The sequence below is a fragment of the Phalacrocorax carbo genome, chromosome Z (assembly GCF_963921805.1).
Source record: "Phalacrocorax carbo chromosome Z, bPhaCar2.1, whole genome shotgun sequence".
NCBI lineage: Eukaryota > Metazoa > Chordata > Aves > Suliformes > Phalacrocoracidae > Phalacrocorax > Phalacrocorax carbo.
Genome location: NC_087548.1, coordinates 36,707,849 through 36,721,243, shown reverse-complemented (window position 1 = coordinate 36,721,243; position 13,395 = coordinate 36,707,849). Strand labels below are relative to the sequence as shown.

Genomic DNA, 13,395 nt, shown 5'->3' with positions numbered 1-13,395 from the left:
GAACCTTTTGATAATTCCAGTGTCCCAAAACAGCTGACTGCCAACCCACTAAATAATTCCAAGGCATCACCTACACAATGGCCCTTACCATGCTCCACATCCCACATGCACAACACGTTGCACAACGTGTCCTGTAGAAAACACCTGCAAACTTTGGGGCAGTTTGTAAATCTATAGGGTTTCAGTTCTGAAAGTAAACACGGCAGTCCCACCACACTACACAAATGTTAAAGATTAATGGGAAAGTGAGGGTCACAATAAACACTCTTTTTACCTCCAGACAGGTGAAAAGGTGCCTTTGTAACAAAATGATGCAGTGCCTCCACACATCACATCTACTAACACCACCAAAAGGTCACAACATACAATTTTATCATTTTAGCATTCTGTACCCATTCTTTACTATTTAGCAAGTCTCTAATGGCATCTCATTACTCAAAGCTGAATAGCTTCTGTTTCGTGGGTATTGAACCTCATGAATTTTTGTAGCTATTAAGGTTGAAACTTGTTTGGGTATTTAGGTAACTAAATATACAGGTTGGATTAATTGTTCTAAATTATATTAGCTTTAATGGGAATTAATTGTCTAGGTGCAAGAATACTTCTATAACTGAAAATACTAAACTGGGATTTTTGATTCCCAAATTTGCCATTCCCATGAACAAGGCCCTAAAAGCCTTTACAGATGAATGGGCAGTGCAGGATCTGTCTCCAAAAGTTAAAATCTTATTCTATATCTGTATTTTATATATATATAATCTGTATTATATATAGATATATATCATATAGATTATAGAGATATAGATATACAGATAGATATAGAATATATATATTCTATATATATATAAGTATATCTTAATGGAATAAAAGGAATGTGAAACTAACTGCCCTGTGTACTCAGATTGCTGAAACAAAAATAATTAGTACAGTTCTTTACACTTCCTTGAGAAAGTCTAGTAAACGCTGGCTCACATACCAATCAATTCAGCCAGGGTCAATTCTATCAACAGGTAGAAATACCAGAAGGTCTATGTGGAATGCAAAAGAGAACAATATATTCTGACTTCTGCACTGTAAACACAACTTTAAAATATGCTTCCTGCCAATACCAATCAATCTGAATATCAAAGAAACCTTGAATCTATAACCAATATGGGGGCGGGGGGGAACCACCACAAAAAGCCAAGTTCATTAGCAAGCAACTTCAATTTATGAAACTGGCCCACAGGGAACATAACCTGAAAAACAATACTCTCGTTCTGTAGGTGTTGAATCAGGATATTGATGTAATTGCATTCTAATACATCACACAAACAAATCCATGTCACAAATAGCAAATGGGCCAGGAAATTATACTACATTACCAGATTCCACTCCTAATACAGCACAGCCAAAACCCTGCACCGAATTCTAACACTTTTGACCCACCAGAACCCCACAATCCCAAGGATGCTATCAAATGGGCCCGTTAGAAATAACACTTTGTTCTTTTTCAATTGAAGAGTCACATCAACTGTCACAGAGACTGCTTTTTCAGGGGGAGAAATCCCTACAACAGCCTCAATACATCCAGACTGGTAACAGCAGAAGCTTGTCTATAAGGTGCTGTCTCACTTTTTGTTCACAGCAACATCCCTGGAAGTTTAAAGTCTAATTCATTTTCTATACGTGGTCAGTTTTGTTTCATCATTCTCAGAGTAAGGATAACCAGGATATCAGAATGCTTTGCAGCAGACTAAGAGCATCATTACTTTCAGCTCCACCTACACAATTCATCCTGATGCAAGCTGGAGAATGAAAGATCAAACTCTATTAACCTCATTACCACCAGTAATTACCAGTTATTCAACCACCTTCAGACAGGTCATTTAACGACCTCAATAAATCATGTAAAAACATATTCACAGATCTTACGTTATTCTAGGATACATTAACTGTTTTGTTAATATGTCCACCTGTTGCTCCATTGAATCCAAAATCATCCTTTTAACACAGCTTTCCTGAAGCAACTTCTTCAAACATGTAAGCATCAGTTCAATTTACGGGGGCGGAGGGGGGGGGGGGGGGGGAGGGGAGGGAGGGAGGGAGGGAGGCAGGCAGGCAGGCAGGCAGGAAGGGAGGAAGGGAGGGAGGGAGGGAGGGAGGAAGGGAGGGAGGGAGGGAGGGAGGGAGGGAATCCACAAAACATGCCCCCTTCACTAGTCTTTGCTTGCACAGCAGTCTCTCTACTGTTTGATGAAACAAGCATAGCACTTCCAACTAATTTTCTGAATTGCAGTTTGCTGGTTCATTTGTTGTGTAACCTGCATTACTTGTGTAAAGTAGTCTTTCATGAAGCCATAATTATTTTTTACTATATACAGTAACATTTTGACCAGTCACCTGCAGTATACACTGTCCAGTCACACAGTGAAAGACCTTGTACTGCACCCCCAAGACAGAAGGTTGTCATGGCTCCTGCTACTTCAAAAGTCTTGACACTTTATGACTAACATTGTATGTTTAAGAATAGTATAATGACAAAACATAAGAAACAAAAAAGACATTTCTGAGCATGGTGCTATGCAAGCACAGTAAAAAGATGGCCCTTTTTTTTTTTTCTCTAATCTCTTTACAATCATACTGCATTTAAAAAAAACAAAACCAAAAACTTACATGGATTGCTGTTCCATACATCTAGCAAAAGCACTCCTTAATGTCTTTAAAAAAAACACCATTTCTAAAAGCATGATAGAACACAGGGTAAAGACCATTTTTAATAAAACACACAAAAATTTGAAAAATTATCACATTTTAAATAGTTGTTCCTGTATGAGCTCATTGTAGTAACAATCTGTTACAGGTGCAAGCACATTTGACTGATTTTGGGTTTTTTTTTAACAACATGGGGAGACTTTATGAATTTGTGAAAGGCTTGCTTAATTAAGAGCCACAAAATCACAATGAATTAGATCTAAATTACAAAAGAAAAGAAAACGAGATTAATTTTCTACAACTGTGTTGCTTTCATTTCAAGGAATGCAAGTATTTTCTTCTATTTTGGGCATAAGGACTCAGCTCTACTTATGCAAGACGAGTCATGGGGGCTTCTCCCTGATGAAACTGCCAACTCCAGAGCCTTTATTACTTTTTAATGATGTATGTAAAGGTTGCTACTTACTACAGAAATAAGGTACCGTACTCTACCCTAGGACTTGACCCTAATTTACCTTCAACTCTTTTGTCAATTCACATTTCTTCCTCCTAATGATATTAATAGGGCATACACAGTTAGTAAAGAGAGGTTTTGGAATCTGAGAGTTCAATTCCCAGCTGAAGTTCCGTGAGAATATATCTCCAGTGAAATCAATTAAGTTGTACCATTTCCTCATCAGCAAAATCTGGCAACTGGAGAGAACCCAAACCCACTTTTTGGTTAGGACGGTTACTATTTATGCTGCATTTCTTCTTTTTCTTTGCTGAAGCTGCACCTCTCCGTACCTGCTGCAGATGTGGCCTGCAGAACAGCGAGTAAGGGTTCTGCAGAAGCATCTCTGTGAGTTTTGGGGTCTTTCTTTGAATATGAAAGGAAAAGTCAAGATCTTTCTTCTCTTCTTCCCTGTCTACAGTAAGCTTTCCAAACTAAAATCAAATGGATTATCTGACTGTAAGACAAGCATGTCTACCATAAGCAGCTGAACTATTTATAACATGTAATGTGATTTTAAACCAACCTAGTTACAATTATTTAAACCAAACCAAAACAAGCCTTGCTGAAACAAGAATTTGTTCCTGTTCCAGAAACATTATGGTTCTATAAAAACAGTTTTAAAATAATCTTAAAATTTAAAAAATATATATAAAATATCATTTCCAGCAAAGATTATAAGTATAAATTATTACTTAATGGAGGTATAGCACAAAAACCTCAGTCCTAGAAATATGCTAGGATATGGTGGCTGCTAGACTCCTTTATCTGCAATAAAACCATTATCTTTGTTAGGAAGGCGCTGAACAGCAGCACGCAGAACATCAGAGACACACTCAAAGATGAACATTTTAAGGTGAAAACTTATCTCCTGGGGTCAAGATTTTGTAAAATGTGGTAGATGCATTTTGTCCCTGCTGCATTTTTGCCAGTGGCAAAGCCAGGTTCAGTCGGAGGCTCTCTCAAGGAACTAAGACTACTTGTCAGACTTTACATGAAGGTCTACCAGAACTGTCTCACCTCAGAGTTAAAGAGCTGAAAGGTCAGCTACACTTCAGAATCCGGAAAGATTAATCTGATGATGCAGTATGCTTTTTTAAAATCTTTGCTTTTTAAGCCAGAGGGCCTTGATGCTATTACATTCAGCAGCAATGTCTTCTTTCTTATTCTGTGATTTTAGATTTAGTGGACAATGCCCCAAAGCACAGAATCAAAGACACATTAAATAAAGGTGCAGTAAGACTCTCTTTCTTCAGTGGTTTAAGACTTTTATCATCTTATATCTCAATGAATGGTAATGTCTACACATTTTCATTTCCCATCAGGATGATGCAGTTAGCACCCATCTAGCTTCAAATTTATTAGCTTTAGTAAAAGCTAACCTTGTAAATGCTCCTGATACTAATAGCAAACAAGAATCCTAAGGGCTACCTTCAACTGCCACTTCTGACTTTGGATGTAGGCAAAGGGTACAAAGCAAACCTGATTTTGACCTCTAATGTTCTGCACAATTTCAACAGCACCCTGACCAGGTAACACCCACTAACCTCCAGAGAAAAGACAGGAAAAAAAAGTACTCCTGAAAAAAAAGGGGAAAAAAAAGAAAAGACATCAACCCAAAACTTTATCACTGAAAACCCTAACATTAACAAGAATGAAGAGACTGGTTTATTTCTGAAGGTATCTATCTGAACTGCAGTATTTAGGACTTTTCTACTCAATGTGCATCCAAAAATATGTCCTTTTAGGAGATGAAAAAATACATTGTTGTAATTCTAATCTAAAGGGATGACATTCCAAGATACCTGTAATAGCTGAACAAGACTGCTGTTCCTCTGCATATTTTCTGGTATTTTCTGAGTAATCTTTGGGCTCTAAGTAATTCTTCAAGAACAATTCTTGTCAGTATCAATATAAAAGGAAAAGCAGTATTATTAAAAAGAGACAGTTAATGGCTAAGCCAAACTGTTTCTTAGCAAAATCAATGTAAATGTAAATTCCTATGGGGCCTTGGTTTATTGGAAATACACTTACTTTCTGGCCAATATGGCAGCAAGTGGGAAAACACCTTACACCTATATGCTCCTGGCAGATAGAAGAGCTCCCATACCAAAGACTTACATAACTATGTGTAGCACCTGTTACTGAAAAAAGGCACTGCTTAATTAAAAAAAAAGTAAAATTGCATGTTTTTACTTAAATGCCCATACAAAAATAGAGTACATTGCAGTAAGTGCTTGATGCCTAATTTCAAGATCTGAATCAGTTCCATATTCTTTCAGGTAAAGTTCAAGACAACGCTTTAGCCTTCAGAGACCTATATGAATTGAAACATGCTCTGAAGACCATAACACTCTCCCCACTTCCATGATTGAGTTTTAAGGGAATGAACTGCTAATAAACCATTATCTCAAATGATCATTTGGCATTTGCTACTCGCATCAGTGCAAAATCCCCATTGATACTAGTGAAAGAGCGCAAAAGTGAATTTCAGCATTACTCTGTAAGAATATACAGCACAGAAAGTGAGTGATAGATTACAGTAGGAAGAGGACAGCAGAGGAACTGGGTCCAGACACTCCATGAGAATACTAAGATGGGAACTCATACTTCTGGTCTTTGAATTTATCTTTACTGCACTTACCCCTGGCACATGTAATGTGTCTACGCAGCTCCACCTGATTCTAGCGAGAGTATCTGCATTACGAAGCCCTGTTTACTGTCTGGACTGGTGCTACTGTAAGGTGCTATATGAGGTACTAGGTCTTATCCCAAATGTCTAACTACAGCATTATAATCTTAGCTGCTTTTTAAAGCTGGTAAGAACATATCAACATAAGGAAATTGGGATTCTCAGGATACTAACAAAGCATGAACAAAGCACTCAAAGCCAAACCCACATCTTTGGGACCCAGAAGTTAAGCCACACACATAGCATCACATAACAGATGTGAGGAGTTTGGGTTTTAATTAGCCATGAAAGTCCTTAAGAAGAGGCACCATCAACAAAATAGTTTTTCATTCCAGATTGAACTAATCAGTAGAAAAAAATGTGCCAGTTCATACCTGCCATTATTGCTGTAAAGCTGTGCAGGTCTGCACTTAGTCCACAAAACATGCATTTTCATGCTATATACCCTACTACAGTATTTTCCATGTCAAAGAATACAACCTAGGTCAACCTGCCTCAGAAAGAGATCGTTTTGGCCACGGTCCCTTTCCTCATTAAAGAAAAAACACCACCCTAAAGCAAAACAGGGCAGCAGGCAGGCACTCACTGCTAGGTGCAGGGAGGCTGCTGCTCAAGGTCTAGCAACCTGCAGCCCAGGCAAACTGCTGTCCACCACATTTAAATCCAGAGTCAGCTTCAGGTATGCTGGCTACCATTCAGCTGAGTCTTCACATAGTCAGCCATTTGAAATACATATTAAAATGTTTCCTGGCCATCCATGTAAGCCTTCTGCAGCCTGCAGGTCCATGGCATTTTGCCTTGTGGCTGCAGCAGGACCATATACTTACACTGCTATCATTTAGGTCCCAAGGATGTCTCACTCAGCTTGAATAAAAGGTTAGCTGAGGTCATCACCTCCTCACTGAAGGATTAATGATGAAATATGAAGTCGCTTACGCCTTAGTTATTCTTCCTTAGTGGCTCCATATGGAAATATGCCATCCCCCATAGTAGCCAGCAGTAATGGAAGCCAGCGTTGGAACTTTAGATATAATTCACTTACAAAATAATGTACAAAGTAGTGCACTCCTCTTGTTTATAATCATAATAAAATTCAGCAGAATAAAAATTCAATTCTTAGTCATATGATGCATACAAACTAAGTTGGGCATACAGCACAATAGCAGATGCTCTTTCCATACCTGTTCACTTGCATTTAAAGGATTAGGTGAAACATAGTTTTAAAATTTCCCACATAAATGTTTAATTTTTCTTTTTTCTGGATTAACACTATCAAAAGACAGTATACTAGAGGAAAAATGAGCTCTTCTAAGGACAGACAGCGTGAAATCAGGAGGTGAAAAAGCACCACTTACTAGTCCCCAATGTTTTTTGCAACATAAGTATTTAATTTTTCCTTGAAATGGAACAGATGCAATCTTTCTCCTAAAGACAGCTCAAAAATAGAAACGGACTACTTTTCAAGGCTCCCTGTCTGCATAATTTTAGCTACACACCATGCTCCCCTGTGATATTCCATGTGCTAAAGTTACTTGACAGACTTGTTTTGGAATATTCAGTCTCTTTAAAAATAAAGTAAAAATAAGTTAGTTTCTGCTGACACTATTCAGTCATCTGAAGAAACCTAGACACAGGCTAATTACATAGCATTGCGTCTCCATCATAAGGTACCTCCTGTGATCATGGTCTGTCATTGCCACGTTCAAATGACACAAAGCAAGCTCTTAAGTGGGGAACGTAATTCATGTTCCATTTCTAAGAGACTAATTTCTTAATGAGTTCTCAGTGCCACCTATTAGTTAATTTCAAATTCACTGATATAGTTGATGATCATAGAGGAAAAACAAAACAGAAGAGACAAGAGGTCCCTCTGTCAGTTGTTGAATGGTTATTTTTAGAAAGTTTTAAGACAGGAACTTGCTCCTTAAGCTGTATTATAAAGGATCATCAGAGTTGGAGATGATTTATTGCTTCCATTTGTTATGATTGACAGTGAATGATCAAATATAGGGTCACGTGCTTGTAGACTTTCTTTTTTTAAACCAGAGATACCTGGATGTCATGAGCTGTTCTGGATCTGTCATGGATTTGGAGTTTCACAAAGTACACTTCCTCTTGCAAGATACTTACAAGGATTATATTCACCAAGTGAATAAATGAAATAAATGTGAAAACTAATGCAGAGTTTAATTAGCAGACTGACATTCTTAATACAAGCCATTCACTTACATGCTGTGTCTGTTTATCTGGAAGGGAACACATGCATTTGGATAGTTTACCAGGGATTTTGACTAATACAGATGTAAGTAGCTGTGAGATAGTCACACCTCCACTTTTAGCCTTATGTCTCCGCACCATTCCTCCAGAAATAGATTTTATCATGCCCACAACATTCTCTAACTAAAATTGCTGTTAGAGTGACCCTGCCTGGTGCTGAGTCTATGTGGCTTAACTGAAATAGCAATAAATGTGCAGGTGTCTATGTGATCATGACAATAGAATCAAAATGGAAAACTTCAACTTTCTAACAAATCCAGGAATTAGTAAGAGTATTCCTCTTCCCTCTCTTTCTCAACATATAATCTTTTAAAACTTAAGTCTGAAACATTAGTAGCAACATCTTTTTCTCTGTTAAGGGCTTCACAAGTCCAGGAGGGTAAAAAAAAAAAGTGCTAGTAATCTGTATGTCATGGACTTATTCTGCTTTTTAACTCTACAGATGAAGCTGTGTCGTGGTTTAGCCGGCAGCTCAGCCCCACACAGTCGCTCGCTCACTCCCCCACCATAGATGGGGGAGAGAATCAGAAGGGTAATGCTCGTGGGTTGGGATAAGAACAGTTTAATAATTAAAATTAAAAGAAACATCAACAGAACTGCAATGTAAAGGAGAACAATGAGAGGCGCAAAGCCCCGGGGGAGGGGGGAAGGGAGCGGGATGGGAACGAACCGCTGAAACAAACTGCACGCGACACAGCTGCTCACTGCCCGCTGACCCGACGTCTAGGCCAAGGATGCATGGAGCCTCTGGGCCAGTCACAATGGGGTGCTTTTGCCACTCATTCCCAGTTAGGCTCACTTCGGCCTCCAATACAGTTAGCTCTTGGGATCCCCCTGTCACTCCAGCAATGCTGATGGGTTCTGCCCCTATATAGTTTGATGGCATTAAGGTGCACTGTGCGCCGGTGTCCACTAAAGCTTTATACTCCTGTGGGTCGGACGTGCCAGGCCATCGGATCCACACAGTCCAGTAAGCCCGGTTATCCCTTTCCTCCACCTGGCTGGAGGCAGGGCCCCTCTAGTCTTGATCCTGGAAGTCACAACTCACTTCCTGTAAATGTGTATCAGAAGTCCCTCTATTACGCTTAGAAATAAAATCAGTGCTTCTACTCCTCTGTCTGGGGACTTGCTCACTGGACACTGGAGCAGCAGCTTTCCTGGAAGAGCCTCCCTGAGTGACTGTTCTTCCTTGCAGTTCATGTACTCGTGCCTGTAGGGTCGAGGTAGGCTTGCCATCCCACCTCATCATGTCCTCTCTGTGGTCACGCAGGTAGAACCATAGGGTGGCCGTGGTGTATATCCCCTCCTTTGAGCCAAAGGACGCTTATTCCTAACAGCTGAGACACTACTCTGTAGAGGTGGAGAGCAGGACATACCTTCTTTGAGTTGCTGGACCTCTTGGGATAGTTTCTCCACAGCAGAGACGAGCGAGGAAGAGAGATTTGTTTCGTAATCCCGGAGTCTATCAGTCACCTCTGCCACCATTGGTGCCTCGTCATCTTTCCAGGGCATTACTGCCAATGAGCTTGCATGCGAAGATGGTGCACTTCGTACAAACTTCCGCCACATGGGTCGTGTGCACTCTGCTTCATCTGCATCTTTGGATGGCCATTGATCATCTAGGTCACCATAAATGACCTCAAGCACAGCTAATTCCCTTAGATACTGGATGCCTTTCTCCATAGTTGTCCATTTTCCTGGGCAATATGTAACATCTTCTTTAAAGGGATACCTTTCCTTCACTCCGGACAGGAGTTGCCTCCGGAGGCTGAGGGCTTGTGTTTTTTTTTCCAATTGCTTTGTCAACGCCCCCTTCCCCAGAAAGGGATCCCACTTGTTTGGCTTCTTTCCCCTCTAGTTCCAGGCTACTGGCCCCATTATCCGAGCATCAAACGGACAGGTGACAATGTGCTCACCTGAACGACAGCTATAATCTTTTCGCATATCTCGCAACTCGCTTAAGGACAGGGATCGGGTGGTCTCTATTTCATTTATGACTTCTTCCTCCTCTTCTCATGACAGCCCTGCTTTTTCATCATCCCGTTCTAAACGAGTTGATGTCCGATTCCAATATTTCATCTTGTGTATGGGGGCAACTGATACTGGTACGGGCTGATTCTCTAAGCCAGCTCCAGTACTTGTTGTGGGGGTTTGAGTGGCTGCAGAGTTTGTCCTGGGGTTTTGAGTGGCTGCAGTGCCTGTCGTCAGGGCTGGAGTGACTACAGTGCCAGTCACTTTGCATTTCAATCCAGAGACATTCTCTTCCCCTTGAGAGGACTGAATACTGTTGAGCAGGGCTCAGTACGAATGGGCCAGACCCCAGCACGTTGCAGTTATCTGTGTCTCTCTGGAGTTCCCAGCATAACAACATACCTTCTCCAAATATTCTACTAGTTTTTTAGGATTCTGCACTTGCTCAGGGGTGAAACTCCAAAACACTGGGGGTGCCCACTGCCCTAGGTATTTGCCCATGCTATCCCACATGCCCTGCCACTCGTAACTATCAAGCCTCGGGGCAGATTTCTGGGTGATATTCTCAAGTTGCTTAGTCAAAACCAAAACAACATGCCCAAAAACTAACAATAAGTGCACCTTAACCACCTAAGGATGTTCAAGATACAAAAAGGTTCTTGTAACAGAGGCAGAGACATCATAGAACAAAGTTGCAAAGATACCATTCTGTATTTCCTCCATATAAAATCTCTCAGAGGAGGAGGTATAATTGCTAATTGCCTCAACAATGTGATATCCAAAGTGCAGTAACGGTTTCAGCAAAAACCCCAAATACCAGATAAAGCTGAAAACGAGTGTTTGTGTAACAAATCTTGTAGGCAAAATGTTACTAATCACAGCAGAACACAGCAGACTCAACAAACCAACACTGATCTTTAACACCAACTGCAAAAAGGACAACATGGTGCTGGGACCAGCAGCTGTTATTATCTCCCAACCCTTCAGCCCCACATTGGGCGCCAAAAAGACTGTCGTGGTTTAGCGGCAGCTCAGCCCACACAGTCGCTCGCTCACTCCCCCACCATAGATGGGGGAGAGAATCAGAAGGGTAATGCTCATGGGTTGGAATAAGAACAGTTTAATAATTAAAATTAAAAGAAACATCAACAGAACTGCAATGTAAAGGCGAACAACGAGAGGTGCAAAGCCCCGGGGGAGGGGGGAAGGGAGCGGGAGAGGGGGAACGAACCGCCGAAACAAACCGCCCGCGCCGCAGCCGCTCACCGCCCACCGACCCAATGCCGCGCCGCTCCCGCACTGCAACCTGCCCCCCATATATTGATATACTGGTCATGGTGTCACATGGTATGGAATGAACATGCCATTGGCCAGTCGGGGTCAGCTGCCCCCACCATGGCCCCGCCCCTCCCAGCCCCCTGGCAAGTGCTCTGCGGGAAGCTGGAAAGGTAGCCGACCCCCCACAGTGAGGAGAATTAACCCCTTCTCAGCCAAAACCAGCACAAGCTGTAAGAGCAAAAACTGTGTAAGAAGGATTTTCTCTGCCTGTACATCAGTAGCAATGATATACCTTTGCCAACCAAACTGTGCTTATTGGGGTTGATTTTTTTCCTGCTTGCATATAAATGGACTAGAGTAATGCTGCATCCAAACTCCTGAGGGAGCTCTGTGTGATCCGTTCTCCCACCAAAAGCAATAACAAAACAGCCTTTGATTTTACTAATGTAAAATGCACATCCCATACAAATGATACTTGCACAGGAGAGATGTCTTACAATTTCACCCAGGTAAATTGCCTATCCTGTTACCTCAGTGTCCTCATCTGTGAAAAATGGATAAAAATCTCTGAGATGCTGCCAAGGCAGGCACTGTAAGTGAAAAGTGCTATTGCTGTATGAAAGAGGATTTGTTCAGCTAAATCTCCCAGCTTCTATGAGGCCATTTTCTCTACATGCTTCTCCCCTTTTTGAAAGCACCTTTTACAAATATCATTGCATGTAATTTCTAGAAGAACTTTGCATCCACAAATATTCACAGAATCAGTGCAAATTATAGGCAACTTCTTAATGTAAAGGAAAATGTGGGTGAAGTTAGACTCAACAGATGCTAAGCTACACATATTCCTCAGAAAAAGACAAACAGCTGTTGGGTTCTGCTTTGTGGGGCCTAGCTACAACAGCATAATAAGGAACATAAGAACAAATATATAAATTTCTTGCTTGACTGATTTGACAGACAGTGTACCTTTTTGGTCACAATATCTGGACACATCGATGCATATTCTGTAAACTGATTTCCCTCCCAGTCCCACTCCCCTCCTGCTATACTGCAGCAGACATCTCCAGACCTGTTTGACCCAATTTGTCTAAATGCACAGGGTTAATAATTATAACCAGCTGGCCCAGAACACAGTAGGCATTTAAATACCTTGTGAGGAAGCCAAAACATTAGACTTCCTTCCTCCCTCCCCGCCCCCTTCCTTCTTACTGTAGTTACTCCTAAAACCCACTTTGCGCCTATAGATGCCAGCAGACCCTAGTGTCCTGTGGAATGAATTGTTCATGATGTTTTGCTGAAAAGGAAAATGTACCAATCCACTCATCTGGAGACCATTAACACACGTGCATGTTCCACAAATACACACGCACCAAAGCCAGCTCAATTTTCAGCCTTGTTTGTTCTTCTTCCCATTTTTCGCCTTCCTTCCACAGCCGGGGTTGTGTTCTAATAGAAGCTTTCTAAACCCTTGGAGAATGGTTAAGGGAAGGGAGTAGAGAAAAATACTTTCAGTAACTACATACTTCTATGGCTTCAGTTAGGTTTTCATTACAACACTAACGTTTAAAACTATTTGGAGAGTCTTGGCTAGCATTAAATAACAATTTGGTATAACGAAAATGATATGGCAGTAAAATAATTTAAGGGAGAGATGTACAAATGTTGACCGCCGGCCCTCCCCACAGTCCCTGAATGGCAATCTTCCAAATCCAATATGGTCAAATGAGGTAGGGGAACATCACATCTCACAGCTGTGTTCCCAGTCACTCAAAAGATCACTTTTCATTTGTTAGACCTGCTTCAGGAATAAGGTATAAGATCCCCATTTTGGTGACTGAAAGACTGCTAAGAAAAATAGGAGATGTGGGTGTTGAATTTTGCAAGCCTCAAGAAGAATTCTCCCATTTTATGAATAAGTGTTGTAAGGCCTGGTAGGAGAAATGGTACAATGAATCCAGTAAAAGTTTGGATGCATTCTGCCCTAGGGGTA

The 13,395-nt window shown here is 41.0% G+C and overlaps 1 protein-coding gene across 2 annotated transcripts in view; it reads right to left on the bottom strand.

Annotated features, from left to right (window-relative positions):
• SH3GL2 (SH3 domain containing GRB2 like 2, endophilin A1) overlaps window positions 1–13,395 on the bottom strand; it is a 113,504-nt gene that overhangs the window by 61,805 nt on the left and 38,304 nt on the right. The window lies entirely within an intron of this gene.